This window comes from Balaenoptera physalus (genome assembly GCF_965194825.1).
Source record: "Balaenoptera physalus genome assembly, chromosome: 5".
Classification (NCBI taxonomy): Eukaryota; Metazoa; Chordata; class Mammalia; order Artiodactyla; family Balaenopteridae; genus Balaenoptera; species Balaenoptera physalus.
The window spans coordinates 51408190-51429124 of record NC_138884.1 but is presented as its reverse complement, the minus strand read 5'-3'; the positions used below and the strand labels follow the sequence as shown (position 1 = coordinate 51429124).

General features: G+C 38.8%; 1 long non-coding RNA gene and 1 pseudogene across 2 annotated transcripts in view; one reads left to right on the top strand and one right to left on the bottom strand.

Moving 5' to 3' along the window:
* The first annotated feature begins 1908 nt into the window (after nucleotides 1-1908).
* Nucleotides 1909-9946, top strand: LOC309662101. The gene is made up of 3 exons (XR_014264516.1): nucleotides 1909-2145; nucleotides 8322-8413; nucleotides 9908-9946. It is a non-coding gene; the product is annotated as an uncharacterized lncRNA (long non-coding RNA).
* Nucleotides 9947-17985: 8039 nt separating this feature from the next.
* The window catches only part of LOC309661528 (protein enabled homolog pseudogene), a 71126-nt pseudogene continuing 68176 nt past the window's right edge, over nucleotides 17986-20935 (bottom strand). Inside the window, exon 2 of the transcript XR_014268387.1 lies at nucleotides 17986-17998. The product of XR_014268387.1 is annotated as a protein enabled homolog pseudogene (transcript). The remainder of the gene's footprint in view (nucleotides 17999-20935) is intronic.

Below are 20935 nucleotides of genomic sequence, written 5' to 3'. Positions count from 1 at the left end.
CCTAGTCCTTTAACATCCCAATTATTTCAATTCATTCAATATAAAATATTCAAAGAAAAATTCTGCCCATATACTCTGTACTTGCTTAATAAATAAGCCTCATTAAAGTTAAAATTTAGAAGAATGAGACTATACAAGTCACAAGATCAAGGTATTATTTCAGTCATTCTAAATGATGTTGGTATTTGAGTTCAAATTACATTGCACGCTGGCTCTGAAAGGGGCAGAATTATTTTCCAGAAAATGTTGGCAAAGATCTGCTAGGCTGTGAGAAGTTGGTTCTCATGTACTCTGGGCTGTGAGAGAACACTGTCTTTTCCCATAAACACGAGGGAAGGTGAAAGGGCTCTGGGGACTTCTGATGGGGAAGATAATGAAAGGTGCCTTCATACCTCAGCTGTTCAGCACCATTAACCTTCCCAGTAATTGAAACACACAAAAGGGGGGGGGGGTAAGTGAGAGGCCTCCCTCTCATACATTACCTGGCAGGTACAATTACTTAAGCCTTCAAATAAAGGAACGACTTTAGGTTCCTTTTCAACCATTCTTTACAAAAAAATCAACCAAAGCTTTTTGTTTTTTAACTCTAATGTTATAATCATTTCTTTCTTTTGATTTGTGCCTGTGGATTAAAGCATACCCAGCTCAATAAGGTGGGCATTTGTTATTTAATTAATGTAACTAATAAAGTCCACCATGTAGAAAAGGTTACAGCAACAAAAAAAAGAGGTCTTAAAGGTTTACCATAGGAGACCAATTTACGATTCAAAGTGGTTTTAGACTGACAGGCAAAAATAAGATTTCATTTTCCACATGGAAATGAAAAATACAAATGCAAAATTTTAATCTAGTTCAAGCTGAGGAATAACATCATATTGTAATTACAATACAAGGAAAATGAACCTAATCCTATAAATGTGTGTATGGACATGAAGGAAACTAGTTTTCATCAGTTATGTCAATGACATAACAATAGAGCAATGGAAGTGTGTGTGTGTGTGTGTGTGTGTGTGTGTGTGTGTGTAGGGAGTTGTTATTAACACTTCTCTATGCGAATTATACATGTACATATAAGAATGTATTTCTGTGATAAGACAAGAACATCTAGAAAAGCATTTTAAAAAGTAGTTATCTTTGCAAAAGCTAAAAGTTCCTATAATTAAAAAGCAAGTCATCCAGCTCATGTCACATACTCACAGTATCATCCAGTGGCATTTATATCAAAACTTGCTATTATAAGTTAGATTGTATTTGCTTTTGAATCTACTTGAATTATGCAGCCATTATTTGAGCTAAATTACAAAAATGTTAAATGTTTCTATTATCTAAATCACGATGAAACAGAAAGATATTTCAAAGTTTCTGATACAATTTTTTTTTCTTTTTTAAAGGGGAAGAGGAGGAAATGAGGAGTCTTTTGTTTTTTTTAATTGATTGATTGATTGATTGCTATGTTGGGTCTTCGTTTCTGTGCACGGGCTTTCTCTAGTTGCGGCAAGCGGGGGCCACTCTTCATCGCGGTGCGCGGGCCTCTCACTATCGTGGCCTCTCTCGTTGCGGAGCACAGGCTCCAGACGCGCAGGCTCAGTAGTTGTGGCTCACGGGCCTAGTTGCTCGGCAGCATGTGGGATCTTCCCAGACCAGGGCTCGAACCCGTGTCCCCTGCATTGGCAGGCAGATTCTCAACCACTGCGCCACCAGGGAAGCCCTCTGATACAATTTTAAGTGAAAATGGTGAGAAAGTGAAGCTGCCAGATGGCAAATATTTAATTTCTGCTCAGTTTTCTTCCATCACAAATACCCTGTGCTGGGCAGAGACTGAGGTCTAAATGGTCCTCATTCTTCACGCTCCTGGATTCACCCTCTTTGACACATAGCTTTTCAGCTCCTTTTACTGAAGAGGCAGAATCTGTTCTCCCGACCCTTGATCCCGAGTTAGGTTATGAGATTTACTTCGGTCAATGGAATGCCAGCTGATGTGACACACGAAGATCAGAACAGACTTGTATTTTTCTGCTTCTTCTCTTAGTTCTGTGCCACCGCGGTGAGAGGTGCCTGGGTTTGTTTGCTGAGCAATGATACACAAGTCCAGTCATCTCAGATGGGGCCATTCTCCATCAGCGGACAACAGCCTCCCCAAGGCAGGTGCGCAGGAGACCAGAACACCTGCTGAGCCAAGAGTGTGGTCTTGAGACCCCTGAGCTCAGTAAAGTGGTGTCTGCCACTGAGGTTTCTGGTTGATTCACAGCATTATTATGGCAGTAAATAACGGATATTGCTGCTTATGTTTTTTAACTCCCATTTTTCAGTTACATTTCTATTTGGAATAGTGTGGTAAAGTAGATGTCAATGGATTCAATGTTTTTCTAGAGTTTCTGTATTCCTTTTTAAAAACAGCTTTGAGATATAATTCACCTACTGTAGAATTCACCTACTTAAAGTGTCCAAATCAATTGTTTTTTTGAATATTCACAGAGTTGTGCATTCATCTCCACAATCTATTTTATCAATTTTATTGATAAAAAAAATTTTGGAAATTTTATCAATTTCCAAAAAAAGAAATCTTTCTTTTTCTAGCCTACAAGTCTCCCATCTCCCACAGCCCCAAGCAAACTCTCATCTACTTTCTGTCTCTATAGGTTTGTCCTTTTTGACATTTCATATCAATGGGCTCATATAATATATGGTTCCTTATGACTAACTAATTTCACTCAGAGTATTTTCAAGATTCCTCTACATTGGAATACTTCATTCATCAGTACTTCAGCCTAAAAATATATCACTGGAATTATGGAATAAACTTAATCCTTAAGGGTGTATTTTTTTAATTAACCAGCACTATTACGAGTTCTCAGTCTTGTTTTCAATTTAAAAAGACTTTTAATGATAATCATTAAAATGCTTATGGTTGAATTTAGATTCAATTCTGTGCAATAAAATCAAATTGGTTATAACACAATAAAGGCCGTATATGAGAAGCCCATAGCTGATGTCATACTCTGTGCTTTTCCTCTAAGATCAAGAATAAGAGAAAGATGCCCACTCTCGCCACTTTTATTCAACATAGTATTAGAAGTCCTAGTCAGAGTAATTAGGCAAAAAAAAAAAAAAAAAGGAAATCAGCAGCACCCAGCTGGAAAGGAAGAAGTAAAATTGTCAATATTTGCAGATGACATGATATTATATATAGAAAACCCTAAAGACTCCACCAAAAAAACACTGTTAGAACTAATAAACAACTTTAGTAATGTTGCAGAATACAAAATCAATATACAAAAATTGGTTGCATTTCTATATGCTAGTAATAAAACAATACCACTCACAATTGCATCAAAAGAATAAAATACCTATGAAGAAATTTAACCATGGAGGTGAAAGACCTGTACATTGCAAACTATAAGACACTGATGAAAGTAACTGAAGGAGACACAAATAAATGGAAAGATATTCTGTGGCTCAAAGATTAGAAGAGTTAATATTGTTAAACTGTCCATACTACCAGAAGCAATCTACAGATTCAATTCAATCCCTATCAAAATTCCAATGGCATTTTACACAGAAACAGAGCAAAAAAATCCTAAAATGTGTAAGGAACCACAAAACACCCTGAATAACCAAAGCAATCTTAAGAGAGAACAAAGCTGGAAGCATCATGCTTCCTGATTGTAAGTTATATTACAAAACTATGGTATGGTATTGGTATAAAAAGAGGCACATTGATGAATGGAGCAGAATAGAGAGCTCAGAAATAAACGCACACATATATGGTCACTTAATTTATCACAAAGGAGCCAAGAATATACAATGGGGAAAGGACAGTCTGTTCAACAAATGGTGTTGGCAAAACTGGACAGCCACATGCAAAAGAATAAAACTAGACTACTACCTTACACCATACAAAAATTAACTCAAAATGGAATAAAGACTTGAATTTAAGACCTGAAATCATAAAACTCCTAGAAGAAAACATATACGGTAAGCTCCTGGACATTGGTCATGGCCATGATTTTTTGGATATGACACCAAAAGCAAAGGCAATAAAAGTAAAAATAAACAAGTGAGACTACATCAAACTAAAAAGCTTTTGTACAGTAAAGGAAACCATCAACAAAATGAAAAGGCAACCAATTGAATGGGAGAAATATTTGCAAATCATGTATCTGATAATGGGCTAATATCTAATATATATAAAGATCTCGCACAACTCAATAGCAAACAAACAATCTAATTAAAAATGGGCAAAGGATCTGAATAGACATTTTTCCAAAGAACACATACAGTTGACCAACAGGTATAGGAAAAGATGTTCAACGTCACTAATCATCAGGGAAATGCAAATCGAAACCACAATGAGATATCACTTCACACCTGTTTGTATGATTATCATCAAAAGGTAAGAAATAACAAGTGTTGGCAAGGATGTGAAGAGAAGGAGACACTTGTGCACTCTTGGTGGGAATGTACATTGGTACAGACAGTATGGAAAATAGCATGGAGTTTCCTCAAAAGATCAAAACTGGGACTACCATATGATCCAGCAATTTCACTTCTGTGTATTTGTACAAAGAAAATGAAAACACTAACTCCAAAAGATATATGCACACCCATGTTTATTACAGAATTATTTACAATAGTTAAGACATGGGAACAACTTCAGTGTTCATTGATGGGTGAATGGATAAAAAAATGTGATACACACACTGGAATACTATTGAGCCATTAAGAAAAAGGAAATTGTGCCATTTGTGACAACATGGAGGGACTTCGAGAGCATTATGCTAAGTGAAATAAGTTAGAGAAAGATAACCTCTGGTCTCACTGATATGAGTAATCTTAAAAAGAAAAAAAAGGAGCTCATAAATACAGAGAACAGATAGTTGGTTGCCAGACTGGGGGTGTGGGGATGGGGGTGGGAAGTAGGTGACATGAGTGAAGGGGGTTCAAAAGGTACAAATTTCCAGTTATAAAATAAATAAGCCACAGGGATGTAATGTATAGCATGGTGAATATAGTTATTAATACTGTATTGCATATTTACAAGTTGCTGCAAGTAAATCTGAAAAGTTCTCATCACAAGAAGAAAGAAAAAAATCTGTGACTGTGTATGGTGATTGATGGTAACCAGACTTACTGTGATGTTCATTTTGCAGTACACACAAATGTCAAATCATTGAATTGTACACCTGAAACTAATATAGTGTTCTATGTCAATTATACCTCAATAGAAAAATTCTTAGGTCAAGATCAGATGTTGATTTTAATTTTAAATTAGAAAAGGACTTTTAAGGATGCACTCAACTCTGCCTCCCTCTTCCTACCCCAAAGGAGTAAAGAAAAATTGTGACCTTTTATGCCTTTCATAAAATTAGAAATTTTGTTTAAAGGGTATAATATATCTCAATTTAAAAAGTTTAAAAAAAAAAAGAATTTTTTTTCCTGGACACTCATGTAGTTGATTCTGTGAATTTATCCTTCTTTGTGATATGATAGAAGGAAGTTCTAGAATCTCCCTTTTCTCTATATGTATGCACCTCAGCTGCTGCCATCAGTGGACATGTGTGCAAGATGCTATTGGAGACTGTGGTGCTTGAATTGGGTAGAATGCTGGACAGCTGACTCTGCACTTCATTTTAACGTTAAGCCTCTCTGATTCTACTTGTGCCAGAATGTCAGAAAAAGTGTGTTGTTTATGCACAATCCTGTGAAATGTTTATTAAGCACTTTTGGAAATACCATGCAGTATTGCTTTTATACTTCAAGTTCTTAGTTGTGGTTTGTTCTATCTTAGATACCAGTGTTTGTTAGTCCCCAAAAGTCCTCCTGGGTTGAAATGGGCTGAATTGGAAAGAAATAGTATAAGCAGATAAGGTAGGGGGTCTATGGAGAAAGAAAACCAGGCATGGCTTTCTGGACATAAGAGAACACCTATTAATTTAGTACAAGCCATTTTGTGATCTAAGCCTGGCCAGAGTGCTTGCCCTTGAACAGGTCTCAGTAATGAAGGATCTTAAGGGAAAACAAGAATGCTGACTGTTATCAGGCAAGAGAAGTAGCACTAGTAATAATGTATCAGTTGTAAAGACTTCCAGTTCTGTTTCCATGGTAAAGATTAGCCTGAAGCACTCAACCACCAGGTCAAACGGAACCTAAGGGATGATGGCGTTGACCTTTTCTGATCCTCCGGATTTCAATCAACTAAAGCCTGGGCTCTGCCTACCTCCCAAGCCCTTTCATGAATATACATGTACCCTTAGCTTAAAACTTCCCCAGTTTTGCTGTTTGGGGAGACACCGCTTTGGGAAAGATCCCTAGTGTTCTACTTACTTGCTGCAAGTAACAAATCCTTCCTTCTCTCACTCTTTGTGTTGGTTGTGTCTTTTGGATCGACACCCACCAAGAGGCAAACTTAGTTTTTCGGATAACAATATGAGGCTGACTATTCTCTAGCTGAGATTTATGTAATTAGATGCATAATCCTTTGGTTGTTAAAACCAGGGCTTCCAAGGGCTAATTATAGGGAACATAGCTCATCAGAGATAACCTGCGAAGACACCGTGCAGTGTGTTTTTTATCACACATGTGACAATTCTTCTCCCTGCAGTCTGTCTCTCCATAATTGTTCTTCAGGATTTGTTGCCTGGGGGCTTATGGGAAAAATGACTCCTAATAGAAATACTATTCTATTTTATTCACAGTATTCTTTCAGAGGATTTAATGATACATCTGTTCCCATTACAAGAGGAAAGTTAAATGTATTCCCAGATTTAGATAAAACACGCAGAAATAATTTACAGGGAGAAAACTGCTGAATAAAGAAGAAAAATGAATGGAGTCATGTTTTGATCTATGGAGAGCATTGAGAAAGGATTTCATTTGGGTGGGGTGAGTTGATCCTTCCTCTTCTCGGTAGGGAATCCTGAGTGCACAGACTGCTCCCAGGTGAGCAGGAAAACAGAAGACTTTGGTCAGGAAATGCCAAGGGTGTAGTTTCACTTAGAATATACTTTCCTAGGCAGCCTGTCTGCACTTACACATATGAGGGTCCACACACTTCTGAACATCGGAAGTTGATTTCTTGTCTTTTATTTGTGACGTGTGCTGATTTCAAGTTCTCTTTTGTGTTTGGTGTGAACTCTGCAGACACATACATATATGCGCATGCGTGATTTGTGGGCTTTGAATCATCACTTAGAGAAATGTGCAAGATTAGATCTACACATTTTCTTCACCTTTGCTTTGTTTTGATTTTTTAAAATTTAATTTAATTTTATATTGGAGTATAGCTGATTTACAATATTGTGTTAGTTTCAGTTGTACAGCAAAGTGATTCAGTTATACATATACATGTGTCCATTCTTTTACAGATTCTTTTCCCATATAGATTATGACAGAATGTTGAGTAGAGTTCCCTGTGCTATTCAGTAGGTCCTTGTTGATTATCTGTCATCTTTCTTACATAAAAGAGCAAAGGGCTGTGGAAACAGGTCACAGAATGCAGCGGACTGCCCCTGACCTGCAGGGATTTAGCTTGGAGGCCTTGGCGGTCCCGTTAGGCATCCTTTCTCCTCTGAGCCTGGAGCTCTAGCATCAGCCTACCTGATCCAGCGCCCTGTGGATGAGCATGGTGTTAAGTACTTGACATTCATTTTCTCCTGTAACCCTTGGATCAGTTGTCTGCTGGTAAGACTTCTATTATCTTATGAAACAGACAACGAAGCTGAGGATCACAGATGCTGAGCAGCTGCCGGGGGTCTCACGGGTGGGTACCAACTCCCAGGGCAGCTCTGGGGCTGGTACGTGGAATGCTCAGCAGTTTCCATCCCTTTGTGGGGGTTTCAGACCTGTAATTTCATAATGGCTCTATGACTGGCTATCATCACCATTCTACACACAAGAAAAGTGAAGCAAAAAGCCACGAAGTCTCCAGCGAAAGAAGGCAGCTGGAAAGGGGTAAAACCAGGAGTCGCATCAGCTGTCTGCTAGCAAGTCCCTGCTTTGGGCCCTGCTTTGCCTGGTCTCTTCAAGCCTCCTCACCTGGGGCTGCCCTTGTCTTGGAAGATCATGTAACAGCCCCAGTGCTGTCCAGTGGTCAATGCTGTGCACCGCACAAGGACATCTGCCTGCAAATCTCAATCCCTCGTGGGCTGTTTCATCTCTGACTTGGAAAATCCATCCTGAATGTCTGCTCAAGTAATTTACCAGCATTGCCCTTTTTGGTTTTAATTGACATCAATTATTGAGGCGCCTTCTAACCCATTTTAAATGGATTTCCCATGAACAACTGAATAGAGTTTTCGCAGGTGACAACTTTTCTGTTTCAGAGACCTGAGGGCCAGTGAGAAGGGGTTTCAGAGCTCAGCTGACCTGGTCCAAGTCTGGCTTGCTTTGTGACACATCCATTAAACTCTCTGAGGTTAGTCTGTCTATCCATTAAATTGGCATAGTAACATTTACTTCAAAGGAATGCTGTGACCATTTATTTAGATTACACACACACACACACACAGACACACACACACAGACTGTCTGTTGTATAGGCTTTAACAAATATTAGACACTTAATGTAAATCATTAATTTATATTTGCTTTATAAATTAGAAATACCATATTCAGGTTCTGGGACATGTATTAGGCACTAGGAAAATGTCTGACTAATAAATGAAGGTCACTCTACCGCTTGTGGCTTTTTTCAAGGTTCTAAATGCACCCTCCGAGCAAGCTTTGCTCAGTGTTTCCCAGGACTGCTGATTGATGGGGTGGGTGGGAAGAGTTCCTGATTCCCAGGGGCCCTGAGTAGGAGTGGAGAAAGCTGGAAAGTTGGGATCAGAATCTACATATTTGGGTCAAATTCTACTTGTAAATTCTGTGGCCTTGCCAAGCTATTTACATTTTCTATTCCTGTTTTTGTTTTTTACCCAGGTTGCAGAATAGAAATAATAAAAACAGCTTTTCTGCTTTGTTCTCAGGCATATAATGCCCTACTCAAGGTTAAAGTTACTTTCATATTCTGATCACTTTGGATGGTGCAAGAATGCCTGGACACTGTTCCTAAGTCTCAGCGCATTTGTCATGAGTCTGGTCACAGTTTTAGGAGAGTATTGATCCTAGTGATGCCATGCTCATCCCTCCTTCATTTACATCTGCTGGCGGCCTCTTTAGGAAGTAGAGGAGGCCATGTGACTTACCTCAAGGTCATGGATCTTGAAATCCTTCTTCCTCCATGGGCCATCAGGCCTCTATCTGTATACTCGGAAACAATTTATCTATTTATCTGCCTATCTATCTATCCATTTATTTATCTATCCATTTATTTATTTATTTAAGATGCCTTTTATATTCCATCATTTTTCAATATGAACTTTTGGGTAACTGTATTAAAGAATTTGAATGGAAAGGAATACACATACAGTATATAGAAGTTGATTCAAAACTCTTCATTCTTCAATTAAGTGTATTCAGTTTACCTACTTAACATAAGGTCACTTCCGTGATGATATTTGGAGTAAGATTCCTTCTCCCAGGATGCCAGTTTTTAGTTTTATATATCTGCTGACCACAATTCTCAAATCTCCAAGTAGGAATATACATAATGAAATGCTGACATTATAGTAGAAGTCGGGTCGGTGTTTTAATTAATTATTTTTTAATTTTAATTTTTTCCAGCTTTATTGAGATGTATTTTGACACATAACACTGTATATATAACCGTATATATTTCGAAATGATTACCATAATAAGGTTCTTTAGGTTTTTATTTTTAAATATGAATCATTAAATGAGTTGAGAAAACAAAAGCAGTCTTTTTTACAACAGTTCTCAGTACATGTAAATATTTTCTTCAAACCGGGTTAGTTACTTGTCCTAACTTCTTTTCAACCAAAAAAAAAGAAACTCACATTTTTCCTAGCATCGGTGTTAATGCTCAAGCATCATCAGCGTGGTGAAGCTCGGTCTCAGACTGAAGTCCACTGACCTGCTCAGCTGTTCAGAGTGGGAAACCAGCCGGTGAAGGAGCTAGGACCGCGGATTCGGATTCGGATTCGGAGCGAGCGCAGGTTGAAGACCTTCACCGACTTGACTCGCACTTCCTCCCGCCACCGTCAGGAGCGCCCGGGACGCGTGGAGCTCGCAGCGCGGCGGGAGCGGGTGGGGGTGGGGTGGGGGTGTGGCTGCAGGTTGAGGCTCCCGCCCCGCCGGCTGCGCGGGTTCGCCGAGCCCGGAGGAGGGAGCGCTAGCTACCCCGAGCGGGAGGGAGCTTGCAGACTCCGGCTCAGAGCAGCTGTCTGGACACCTTGGGTTTTGGGGTGGGGAGCCCCGGCGACTGTGAACATGGACTCCGCCGCGGGAGCCTGTCTCAGGATGCTGTTTCTTTTGTCTGCCCAGCCCTGGAGTACATTAGCAGCAGGGAATACTTGTGAGTACAGCAAATCTTTTAAAACTTATACTGGCAACTGAGAATTCGTGTTTTTTTTAAAAAAAATTGAATTTTACAAATGGAATCACTGGTCTGCCTCTGAAAATGAGGCATTTAAAAAACATCGCAAAGTCCCAACGCTTGGATAGGATGGTTTACAATGGTTTTTCCACTTGTCAAGTCTGTAATACACAAAGCCTGTTTTGACTTGTCTGTGAGCTGAATTTTGTCTGTGTGCTGTTGTTTTGAATATTCATTGAGAAAGCTCAAGTTCTAGTAAAACCTAAAATTAGCATGAGAATATTGAGGTGGAGAGAGACCAGAGAGAGAGAATAGCAGGAGATGAGGAGAGAAGAGCATGCCAATATGTCATTTATTTCTTTTTACTATGAATACATTTTGCAGGATTTATGTCAGAAAGGAAATCGTTGGCCGACCTGGCCGGGTCCTGCATTAGCGTAGATGTTTGCAGTTGGCGCCCTGCGGAATCGGGTACCAAGAACTGGGGCGCTGCAGCGGCGGGCAGGTTCCGCAGCAGAGCCCAGGCGGCAAACCTGGTTAGTCCCGAGAATTACGAGAAGGATAGACCCCTCAGAATTAGAAGGCTTTTGCTTAAAGGAAAAACATAACCTGCCATTCAGGTTCATTTGCAAGTGCACATGCTCGTATATTGTGATGTGCTGTGTTTCTCATTTTGTTGGTTCAGTGAAGATGTATTAACCTCTCAGTTCTGGACTGGCAATGTGAGTCTGATCTAAAGATGCTAGCCAAATTGATTCAGCCGACCTCAAGGCATTTTAATCTGGAAATCGGAAAAAGTTTTCGAAGTGTTATTCAGATTGAAATCTCCATCATAGGGCTTTTCTTTCCTTGAGGGATTGGAAGAAAGCCCCGTTAATCTTACATCCACACCCCATCCCCCTCAAAAAATTTTTTAAATCAGGTTGTAGGGAGTAAGGCAAGCTATTATGCATTTCAAGAAAGTGCTAGTAGGCATGTTAGAAACCGACCTTGCTGCTGGGTATCCAGTTTTATCTGGGGGTGGGGTGGGCTGGGGAACTCCGCCCTTACCAGGAAGTTTGTGCTAAAGTGAAAAGCATATTGTACAAATAGTTACCCTTCCAGCATTCATCCATATATGCCCCGAGGCTGTGATAAGTTTGTGTTGTCATCATTTAGTATCAGCTGATTTAATGCCATATTATATGAGTCACTCCTGAAAATGAGCCTTAGTCTCCTTTAAGAAAATACTGCCCCGTGTTTCAGACAGAATTTTAATTTAGCTTTGGGCACAATTTCCATGAATTAATTAAAATGGAGGCATTTACATGAAATCCTTAGGTCCTGCGGTAAAGCATTTATCACTTGGCTAAGACATTTAAAATGTAGTACTAAATGATTTGCTAGTATAAAAGAATTGTAGAATAATTTAACATAGTACACTGAGGTGCAATTAAAAAGTCACCAGAGGTCACTCTTACTTAAAGGAAACATGGCTTCAAAAATCCTTCCCTTATAAGAGAAGCAGAGTGCTGTGCTGCCTTTCTTGTCTCCTTAGTTGTGATTACAGGACATTGCAAGATCAGTTATTTTGATATTTCTTTATTTTCTGTTTGTATTTTATTCCCTGAAATCCACAGAGGTATCATGTTCTTCATACTGAGCATCTTTTTTAAGAGTCACATGCTCTGAGGTGCTCCATGTCTGAATATCCAGGCAGATATCCTTTTCTGAATTGAATATATCTCTAAGCTCAGTTCGTCTGGGTCTCTGGCTGACTCTTCAAATGTCAATGCTAGTTTTCACTTTTCAGCCTCTGTTTTATTTAGATGTGTTTAGTACTCTGATTAAAAGTTCAGTAAGTTAAAAGTACCTATGTAAATTTGCATGGCTAAGAACATTTTAGATACTATAGAGTCCTTGATCACTGCAAAGATGGCTACTATAGTTGTTCAAGTGTCAAGTATATATTTAAATGTCTTTGCAGACTTAAAGATTCATAGAGGGTACACAAACTGTGTTTGATAATTGCTTGCTAATCTCATTTGACAGTATCCTTTGTAGCAGTAGAAGTAATGGTGAATGAATCTTATTATAGTCTAGATTAGCTAATTTGACCAATTGGATTTTTCCTTAACTCTCGAATATTTGGGAGGTGTTTGTTTGTATGTGTAGATGTATATACAAGCAAGGTATTTCAAACCCATATTTGAAATTTGTTACTACATAAATCAAGGTAGAGGGTTCTTTTAGTCCTGTCCCATCCTTTGAGAAATTCTAAAGAGGAGTTTGCCAGCAGGATGGGATTTAGGCTACCAACAAGAAATCACGAACACCAGCATTTGCTCAAGTCTTTTGATCGCTAACCTTTTATTCCTAAGAAGTGTTTTAAGAACTCAAGTAATCTTTTCAGACAAGACTTTAAGACTAACAAAAATGAAATATTCTTAAGCCCTGATAAAATAATGAGAACTGTATGTAAATTTTTAAAAAGGTAAAGATCTTCTCCCCAAAAGGATACAGTGACATTTTTCCTCTATTTACAACTGGTTCTCAGTAGTAAATTAGTCAGACGGGGCGGGGGGGTGGGGGTGAGGTCAACCTGGGTGAGGTTCTGGCATAAGACATACTCTCATACAGGACTTGGTTGAAACATTTGACATCTCAGAAATTATCCATGTTTTGACACGAATCTTTATAATTAATGGGAAATTTTAAATCAGGAGGAGTCTACACAGAGCGAGAGTAATGTTTCTAAATAGCCAAAAACATGGGCTTTTTTTTTTTTTCTCTTATTCTCTGTCTTTTTGAAGATAAAACAAGTTGAATGGACAGCATCCTCTAGGACCTGATATTTAAAAATTGTGCATCTCTACTTGGTCTGCCTTCTAGAACTCTTTGTATTTACTCAAGATTTAAGTGTTATTCTAATGGAGTTATCCTCTTAAATGGAATGCAAGAGGAAAGTTAGAATATAGATTCCAAGTTAGAGCCCTGTTTTCCAGAAGTTGTTGTGCAGACAGTGGTTGGTTTGCTCACTTCCTACCATGAGCCACAAGTGGAAGAGGGCAGTAGCTCTCTGTTTTAGGATTATCCCTGTGAATCTACTATTTGTTTATGAACTTTCAGATCTTTTGGGGGGGGGGGAGGAAGAAGAGATATAATCTGAATAAGAAAATGTCAGTATTTTGATTGCATATTTAGTATTGTAAATCTGTCTCCTGGATCGCATGTCACTTTGAGGAGTAATGTTCACTCTTTCCCGATTAAGGAACAACACAATTGGAAGTTAATTTACAGCTGAATTATTTTCCCCATATAAGTAAAGTGCCAGCTATAGCTAGTAGCTGCTGTCCTCCCTAACTCTACTCCCCAGTGAAAAGAAAAAGGACTGAAGTCTCTGAAAAGGACTGAAGCCAGTGTTAGACATTTCAGCCGCTGTTGATGGTGATTATTTGACGTAAGTGATGATATTTGTAGACCCAGAGGTTCAATTTAGTGAGTGTTACACACTCATCCGCACCTTGTTAAATCTCAGTACTTGTAATTTTCTCTAGAAGTCTTCTTTTGTTTCCTTCCCCTGTCAAAAGTGCCCTTCTTGTTGTGAGAAGAAAAGATGTATTTCTGGCCCACTACAGGTGGGGCACACAACTTGAATCACTGTTCTAGGAGTGGTAATCAGGATTTGTTTTTATCCAACAATGTCTCCTCCCTGTTATGTCCTGCATATGTATGAGAGGTCTCTGCCCTTGGTTGGGGGAGCAGATCAAGCCCATTTTGTTGGCCAGCATGGGAGACAAACATCATGTGCTCTTCATGTAATACCTAGTGCTTGATCTAGGCAAATATATTAGCACCTCAATTTGAAGATTTGTATCAGATTTGAATCCTTTCTTCACTGGAGCAATGGCTCCTTATGTGCTAAAGTGTTACTGTATCATCTTTAATGAAAGTTTATTAATATGATCCTCTAATAGATAGTATCACACAATATTATTCTTTTAAAATAAAAATAACATACATCGTATAATAGTGAGACACTTGTATAAATTATCCTAACCCAATAACATGATTAACCTTAAGAATTTGGTATAAAAATACATGAATTGCAGAATGGAGGAACTGAACATAATGCTACAACTGCTAAGAAGTATAAAATCGTGAGAATTGATTTAAGTGAATGTCTAATAGTGTGTTTATCAAATGTCTCTTCTCAAGGGTATTGTTTGTCAGAACTCCTGTCATTTCAATGGGCACAGATTCTTTGTAATTATTTGCTAAGTGTCATCAACATATTCTATTGCTATGTGAGCACAGTCAATCTCAAGTAATGCCATGTGTGCTAAGACAATACAGTCCATAAAGAAGTTTTCACCTTGGGTAATATGGACTAAAATCCTGCTGCTGTTTTAATTGGTGCAGGCTTCTTTTTGTCTCAATAGTGTGCTTAGTGGTTTTCTAGAGTGAGTCGAATCCTCCAAGTTAATCAGGATTATCCCTGTGAATCTACTGTTTCTTTATGAATTTTCAGATCTTTGGGGAGGAAGAAGAGATATAATCTGAATAAGAAAATGTCAGTATTTTGGTTGATATTTAGATTGAATTACTTATGTTTACCTATTTCTGAAAGGCATTAGACCATATGTAATATGTTCCTTGGTTTAGGGAGGGAGCCTATCAGAAGATGTGCCCCTGGAGCAGGTGAATGGGGAATCCATTCGTGATTCAGTGAAACATGTTGGGGAAAATGAGCATAGAATATGGAGAGAGGTATTTAGTAAGCACTGGAGCTTGGACTTGTTGGAAAGAGTCTTCAACAAACTGGTAAACGGACGGTTTTTTTTTAAAAATCATATTTGAATAAACTTCCCAGAAATATTGAGGTCAGAATATTTTTGAAAACTTCGGGAAAACAACAACATTTTTTTCTCCAAAAAAACTTACAAAGTCCATGTGACTATCAACACAGAGTGACAGGCAAGGCTAGAGCTGTGAGGGTCCTGAAGCTTATGCAACTGGGGGAGACTCTTTAAGCAAACAAACAAACAAAATGACCCTAAAGACACATTATCAGTGACCCTCCCACGCCTGAAAGCCTGTTCTGGGGAGAAGACTGGAGCTCAAGAATGTCTGCTCCTTTGAGTTGATTTGGAAAAAAAACCCCAAATCATTCAAGAGTACTAAATAAAGGACATATTCACTGACAAAAATCTCAATTAACTGAGAAAATTTGAATTTGAATTTTTCCCTTTAAATCAAAATCAGAATTTGAATATAAAAGTATACTTATAAAAGTATAAAAGAGTTCAAACAATTTGGAATGAATAGATCCAGGGTTTACCTGCAATTCTAATTCTAATCCTGAAAAACAAATACGAAATTAACCTCTGGATCTTCTCCCCACTTAACTTTTCAGAGCCTTTAAAGGCTTGGCTTCAACATACAAAGTTCTTCAGAGTAACTTCCAAAGTGTCCCCACTCAATCTGCCTACCTGGGGCCCGTTGCGGTGCTGATTGCTATAGGCTCTGTTGCATCATATTGAATAACTTTTAAAAACGGAATTATTTATGTCTACCTATTTCTGAGAGGCAGGAAACCATATGTAATACGTTCCTTCAAAATATCATACATGTTTTTTCCAGTTTGAGTTCTATGGCATAAGGTTAAAATCTGTGTGCTAATTAAAGTTATACACAACTTGTAAATACTGTAAAAACTAACACAACATTGTAGATCAACTATACTCCAATGTAAAATAAAAAGTTAAAAAAAGAGAGGGTATGATAGAGTGACCTTTTGACATTATGCAGGAACATTGTTTAATAGGCCCACATGATTGTTTAATTACCTAGAAGAATGCACCCATGTCTGACTTGGTCATTTACTATTTGATTGGAGTTTAGAAGCTGAAATTGATGATTTTTTTTTTTTTTTCAGGTACATATGGTAACTACAAAGGTTTTATTGCCCTGTAGGACATTGATCAGTTTTTTTGTAACCTAGCAATCTCATTCTAATATTCTTCTATAAATGCCTGTAAATTCCTAGTTTCTCAAAATGCTCTTTTACTGGATTAGTCATTAATGAGTTTATGATTCTTTGGCATGCATTTGTTCTATATTTGTACGTGTTGTGTTTTTAACTTTTTGAAAACAATGCTTTGACATAGAGATTGCACATGTCTGGTAGGTGTACACATAACCTTGTGTGATAATACATGTGCTTAGTTTGAGTGTTGCTTTACAATAAATTTCCTTTCTGGTTCATTAGAAACTTTACTTTTCAATAATAATATAGGGAGTCTGGCTCACAATAAAAAATAAAAATATTCTCCTTAGTTTCCAGGTAATGGGTATTTTCAGTGTACTGATTTGAAATAGAATTGAAACATAAAGTACTTGAAATTTTGAGTAGTTTAAAGTTAGAAACTATATAATTTTTATTTAAATATATGCCCATTTAATGGACCAGTTTAAAAAAAAACCTCCCTCCAAGGCTGTTAATCACAAATGAAAAAATGATATATTTTATCTAGGCTATGGCTTTTATTAAGTTTTTACTCGGTAGTACATCAGGAAAAGATACTCATGGAGGATGTGCTAGTTATAGCTAACTCATGGAGAGAAACTTGAAAAAAGTTTGTTTTTTCAACTGGCAAATATGATACTTTCGGATGAGTCATTTTAGGGCTATGGTAAATGGTGTATCGGATATTTAAATGTATGTGTTCCTAAGTTGTATCACCTGTGGTTCCATCTCTGGCCTTAGTGGCTGTCACCTGTGGAGAAGGCATTTTTTATGCCACGTGTTCACTGGACCACTGTGGGAGGAAGGGGCTGGTGAACCTTGTTTGGAATCAGTGGCAGTTTCGATAACCTCAGAAGCCACTTAACGCTGTGGCATAGACCTAGGGTCCCCACATGCTCGTTTCAGTAGCATCTCATTACTTGGGGTGTTCGAGACCCAACAGAGGGTTTCTCTGGAGCTTAGGAGCAAGCAGTGACATTGCTGCTTGGATGATGCAGGAGCGACCTGCTGCCTTGAGACATAAGACCAGGTGCCACCTGCAGTTCTCAAGGTTGTAATTAGTTTTTATTTTAACATTTATAAATCCTCAGGCAGCCAAAGAGCTTGATAAAGTTAAGCTAAATACACTCTTCCTCGGAGTGGTGAATTGGTGGGAGAAGTGGCAGAATGAACCATGTGTGTGTACGTATGTTTGTGTGTCTTAAGGGAGGCTGGTTGGGTAGAGAGACCTGCCGAAGGAATTAAAAACCACTGTCAATAGTTGTAAGAGAGGCACAGATTGGATTAGGTGACAATCCAGTTACGTGGGATTGAGCTATTTCTTACTTGTTACCATGCAGAACGGATATTCTCCACTTTGGATTTCTGAGCATGTGAGTAATCAGGAAATACAAAGACATCTGCCCTGACCCAGTTGAACCCCAGTTGAAACTATTGCCTTCACGTGTCGGAGGTGTTTTGTGTTCTAGGATATTGCTATGCAGCCACCGTTAGAACCAGCAGCACTTAACCTGCCTCTGAGGCCTTCCCAGGTCCTGCTTCCTGTTAATACAGTTCTAAGGAATGGCTGGTAGGATTTTGATTTAAAGGCGAGTAGATATAATAAAGGGAATCTGATTAGCATGCGAAAATAATTCAGTAATTTGATTCAGGTCAAAGAAAGTAATTTTAATATAAACTTCTATTATGGAAGAAAATATTTTAAGAACTGTTAACTATTTTAATGTCTCAGATTTGGCTGATGTAAGAAAAAGAATACGTTTCTATAGACATCTGTTCAAATGTTTGGAGATTATCAAAATTAAGGATTTGTCATATAGCTTTACGTTTGCTGTGTCTTTGATGATTAGAAACTTGAGAATAAGGACATTGCTATACACTAAAAGTATAATAATACAACATAAAAAGAAAAATATAGCTGTGTAATATCATCAAGCTGGCTAGCTGCTGTGTGTCTGTGATTCTTAGGCTTCTCTGCAACGTTGTGTTAATTCATGGAAGTTTTCTTTTTTTAATTAATTAATTAATTAATTAATTTTTGGCTGAGTTGGGTCTTCATTGCGGCACTGAGGCTACGGGCTTTCTCTAGTTGCGACCAGCGTGGGTTACTCTTTGTTGTGGTGCGCGGACTTCTCATTGAGGTGCCTTCTCTTGTTTCGGAGCGTGGGCTCTAGGCGCAAGGGCTTCAGTAGTTGTGGTGCGTGGGCTTAGTTGCTCCACGGCACGTGGGACCTTCCTGGACTAGGGATCGAACCCGTGTTCCCTGTATTGGCAGGCGGACTCTTAACCACTACTCCACCAGGGAAGTCTCGATTCACGGAAGTTCTGATAAGAAAACCTGTGAGCCTTGACATTTCAGAGCACATCCTTTTCTATGGTGTGAACCATGCCGTCATTGCGAGGGGTTAAAAAAATTGGGGGACTGAAAGAGGATATGTTGACTAGAGTTTAGTTAAGGTACGTATAAGAGAGTTTAAGGGAGCAAACGCCAAATTACTCTTTGCTTTCTTAAAGTGACAAGGAACATTTCTGAAAACTATTTTTTCTGGCATAGAACACAGTAGAATTGACAGATCTCAGAGTCAATTACCTATTAGAGGTAAGTCAAATGATCTATTTTGAACTATGGTACAAGGTTAACAAACATAATATTGATTTTCCAGTTTATAAGAATAAACTTTGGATCATAATTATTTACTATTCTTTTGTCATGATGAACTACTGATCTATTTTAAGAAACCTGAAAACCTGATCTTTGGGAGATTTGCATCGCTATGGACTGATTTCACTTGTTCTCCTTGTAAGTGATAGGATTCATTTGTTGGAAGATAGGCTGCATGCTTGCCTAGGGAAAGTTCCTTTTCCTCATGAATATTGCTGCAAGGTGAAGCAAGAGTGGGGAGATACATCCTGCAGGCTATTGCGCATTTGAGCATGAAAAGGACATATGTTGTATCTTAATCTCCATCCCAGTTCCCTAGGGATGAGACTGGCTTACCCACCCTCCCAAGGCCTCCTTCCCAACCCCCAGCATCAACATGCCCAGAGCCTTCACGAGCATCTTCTTCCATTTTCTTAGATGGAGGTGATGCCGAATGACTTCCTGGGTTGACTTGCGTGGATTTTGGCCAGCCAAAGAGGTGTCCTTCCTCCTTCACTACTTCCTGTGGGATCCATCCCCCTGAGGTCTTCCACTGTTATTCCATTTCCCAGGTGTAAGAGGGACTGAAGTGGGAGGATGGCAGTGAGAATGAAAAAGTGACACTGCACACAAAGAACACTTTCAGGACTTAATGGTTGTTTGATTCTATGTGGAGTAATAAGAAATGGGAGTGTGAAGGACTGGGGTATTGGCAAGTGACTTAAACAAAACGGGGAATTGTTGGTTCACATCATTGCATTTCAGGCAAGGTTAGATCCAGATGAGGCTGTGCCATCAGGATCAGCCTCTCTTCATGTTTCCGCTCTGTCTTCCCAGTGTCAGCTTGATGCTCAGGCAGGAATCTGCTTGGTAGCTCCATGTCCAAGGTCGACCTTCCTAATCACAGTGATAGAGAGAATGCTTTCCTCTATTTGGACTTTGGTCCTTATTACCCTGAAGCACTAAGCATGTATTTATTTGTTTATTCCCTCAGCTCAAGCTCCAAGAAAGCAGAGACTTCCTCTTTCTTTTTTGTTGTTATTCCTACTTCCTAATCCCCAGAGCACAGGGATGGTCCTGGAAGACAGTGGGTTCTCAATACATATTTGTTGGATAAGTAAAAAGGTGAATGATTCTCTTTCCCCAAACATCCAGCAAGATCCCCAGATCTGACTTCCAGTGTTTTGTCTGTGTTGTGACTGCTCTTATCCAGCTACTGTGACAGGAAAGGTTGGCCCTCATGACCAGTGGTGGAGCCAGGAAGTGATTGCAACTTGATCCTTGACCAGGTGCTTTGACTGCATCACTTTGACAAGAAAGCAAAATGCACAATCCATTTAGGTAATTAGTTTAACATCTATTATGAAAAGCACTAGCTTTCAGGCTCTTACTGGCTTCATAGAACAGATGCTTGGTTACATGTCTCCCTCCTTAATCAGATTTTAAACTTCCTGAAAACAGAATCACGCTTCTTTGTTCCTGCAGTGCTTTGCTGATGGTACTCAGTAAGTACCAAATAAATGGAGAAATTAATATATTTTAAATATGCTACCTTGAAAGTATATAGAATATCTGCAGAATCCCCCCGTGTATTTTATAATCATTTTTTAGGTGGCCTAATAAAAATGAATTTTTATGTGACTATCCCTGAGCTCTCTACTAGCCAACTGATTTGTTCATGGAAGGATCCATTGGCTGATTTTGAGTGTTTTGTTTTCTTCCAGTAGGAAAATGCCTGACATAACTTCTGACCCAAGGCTTTGATAAAAAGCATGGTGCCTGTTCTAAAAGTTGCTGGGAAGCCCTGAGGGAGAGCTTGAAAAGGCCAGGTGTCAGGGGAACTACCAAAGAC